Source organism: Nicotiana tomentosiformis, chromosome 4 (assembly GCF_000390325.3).
Source record: "Nicotiana tomentosiformis chromosome 4, ASM39032v3, whole genome shotgun sequence".
In the NCBI taxonomy this organism is placed as follows: Eukaryota; Viridiplantae; Streptophyta; class Magnoliopsida; order Solanales; family Solanaceae; genus Nicotiana; species Nicotiana tomentosiformis.
The window spans coordinates 50,496,897-50,499,813 of record NC_090815.1 but is presented as its reverse complement, the minus strand read 5'-3'; the positions used below and the strand labels follow the sequence as shown (position 1 = coordinate 50,499,813).

The 2,917-nt window shown below is 34.3% G+C and overlaps 1 long non-coding RNA gene across 2 annotated transcripts; it reads left to right on the top strand.

Moving 5' to 3' along the window:
• Nucleotides 1-391: 391 nt before the first annotated feature.
• Nucleotides 392-2,670, top strand: LOC138910629 (uncharacterized). Of its 2 annotated transcripts, none has more exons than XR_011415762.1 (3): nucleotides 392-817; nucleotides 1,586-1,986; nucleotides 2,065-2,670. It is a non-coding gene; the product is annotated as an uncharacterized lncRNA (long non-coding RNA). The 2 variants fall into 2 exon arrangements; XR_011415761.1 differs by having other exon boundaries at nucleotides 392-1,794; nucleotides 1,867-1,986; nucleotides 2,065-2,669.
• Nucleotides 2,671-2,917: the final 247 nt, after the last annotated feature.

The window sequence follows — 2,917 nt, the reverse complement described above, 5'->3', positions numbered from 1 at the left end:
TCATATATATACCTTTATTTTTTTTTATTATGATTGATTAATGTTATATATATATATATATATATATATATATATATATGCTTATAATTTATTAAAAATAATTAGTTAATATAATTATTTATAAAGATTATGCTTATCGTTTATAATTATTTATAGTAAATATATATGTGAATAAAATAAATGATTATAGTTTATATTAATTTTTTTTATAGTTTATAATATTTTAAGAAATAAAAAACACAAAAAAAATAATTTAGTTTTTTAAAACACAGTCAACCCCGGTCACTTAGTGTATTGACCAACATTACCGACCAACGTTGGTCGGTAATTCTAAATCCAGATCCCAAATACAGGATTTTTCCCTCATTTCTCTTACCCTCTTCTCAAAATTTTCTAACTCCTCCCTCTCTTCACCTTCACACACTCGCCCCAGTCCATTTTCTGCCCCTCTTCTACACCAAAACCCTAGCCGCCTCTCTCTTCTTCTTCTTCTCCTCTCTCTTGAGCAGCCACCCAATTCTGCCTCCCTCCTCAAACGAGCTTCATAAACAAAGCCATAATTGGATTCTGGATGGAAAACGAATTTCAAGAGCAAAAAGAAAAGAAAAAGCGAACAAAAACCGAAGGAAATAGGCTAAAACAGTGAATTTCTGTCATTATTGGAAGCTGTTGTTCATGGTTCTGGGTTTTCTAATGCTATTCTATGTCAAAGCATTGCCGAACTTCTGTTGTTGGTTGCTAAAATTTCTGCTGAGCTTCATCCGAATTTGTATTTGCCTTCATTTGGCTCATCTCAGTTATCTCATTGTTTGATTAGGTGAGTTTTAAACCCCTTGTATTATGCTTTCGTTTGAATAATTAAAACCGTTGATTCCTGATTAATCTCTGTGAATTTGTCTAGCTCCTGATTTTCTACTATTGGAAATATAATAAATGTAATTTTGTGTCAATTTGGAAAGTGATAAAACTGGGAAGTAATTCGAAACATGATGCTTGTATGAAGTAATTTAATTCTTGCTTTTAATTAGGACTCCTATTAATGGTTATCTGCTCATTCTAGGTTTTCAAATGTATGTTTTCCAATCCGAAATTGGTTGAATCTTCATTGAATATCTGCAGATCTACTTAGTGCTACCTTATTTAATGAAATTTCCATTTAAAATCATGGTTGAGTTCTAAGTGGGACTGAATATTAATAGCATTCACGGAACAAGGAATTTTCTCTAAATTTAAACTTTTAGGATATGAATTGAACTTTTAGGGGTAATGGTTGAACTTTTTGGATATGAATTGAACTTTTAGGGATAATTGTTGATCCTTTTGGGTGTAGTTATTAAAAATTAATTATCTTAATTAACTAAAAATAATTTAAATTTATAATTGTAGAATATATTAAGTAGTTGTAATACTTATGGAAATATCTCAATTTGTTTTTATTTGTATAGATGAAACATCGTACTTGGATGTACAATAGGAATTATCCTAATCGTACTTAGATGTACATCGTACTTATGGAAATATGCTCCTTATCCATTGCGGCGGAATAAGTCCAATTGGTGGGTTGTAATCAAAACTAAGCATGTAGGTAGGGTGAAAGTCGAGAATGTGTTAGATGTTGCATATCAAAACAATATCTTCAGTGTTCACCAAATAGTGGACGATTTGTTAAGGCAATGGAAGACCGGGGATTTCTTACAGAAGAGCAAAAAAGGAAAGAAAGCTAGCTCATCCGAGAAGGGAGGCTCCTTGCACACTTGAGGTGCTATCAGCATCGGGACAATAAGAAGAAGATTGGTAGTTGCTTAAATTATTTTACTTTTCTATGTTTATCAATTCTATTTATTAACTAAATTAATTTGTTTTCAGGAAAAAAAGTATGGGCGTCCAATGAGCCATGATGAGCTATTCAAGGAGTCGCATATTTTAAAGAAGAAGAAAGAGGGGGATAGAGATAGGTGGGTCGAGGAACGGGCAGAGACTACATATGTAAGCTTTCAATTTTCTTTAAGTGTTATAATTTACTTTTTTAAGAATTTTTAAATACTTTAATTTAAAATAATGTAGGGTCGCTACCAAAGTAACGTAGAGAAATTCATTCGTAGTCAGCCAGCTGGTGAATCGGGCGAGCTAACCCAACCTTCAGACGAGGATGCTGAAAGAATATGGTTGGAGGCTGTTGGCGGTCCAAAATAGGGGAAGGTATACATGCTTCCTGAGAAACATTTCTATCGCTATAGGTGTGGAATGCAAGGAATAGGGACTTCCTCACAGGGTGAGGAACTTAATAGGGAGAGCCTCTCGGCTATGCGGGAGACAGTGACAAATCTTACATCTGAGCTAGAAGCGGCCAAGGAAAGAGAAAGGCTTAGAGATGCTCAATTCCTTGGTATGCAAGCTCAGATCAGAACTCTCCTTTCTACTGGAGCTTTTCCGTTGCCTCGGTCTCATGAGTCATCGCCAGAGGCTCGGCCTCCACGTGATCGTTCCTCCCGTCGTCTCTGTGATCATTCCTCCCGTCTGACCCGTAATCGTTCTTTCTGTTCTCTACAAGACCATTCTCTATACCGTCTTGTAGATGCAAGTTCATTAGATGATGATGATATTATAGAAAACACCCATTGACCAATACTTTGATATACTTTGAACTAGACTAATAGAACTAGTTTTGAATTCGATTGAACAATTTTGAACTTGTTGTAATTACTTAATTTTTGCTTGATTTTGGATTGTGATGTTTAATTGAACTTTAATTTGTTAGTTTTAAAGTAGTAATTGGATGTTTGGTTGTTGTTGTTGGATGTTTCGTTGGATTTGTGGTGAATTAGGGGTTGTATGTGGTGAATTGGTGGTTATTAGATGTGAATTGAGGGTATTGGTATACTATTTTTATTTGGCAGGTGGTATAGCTACCAAAACA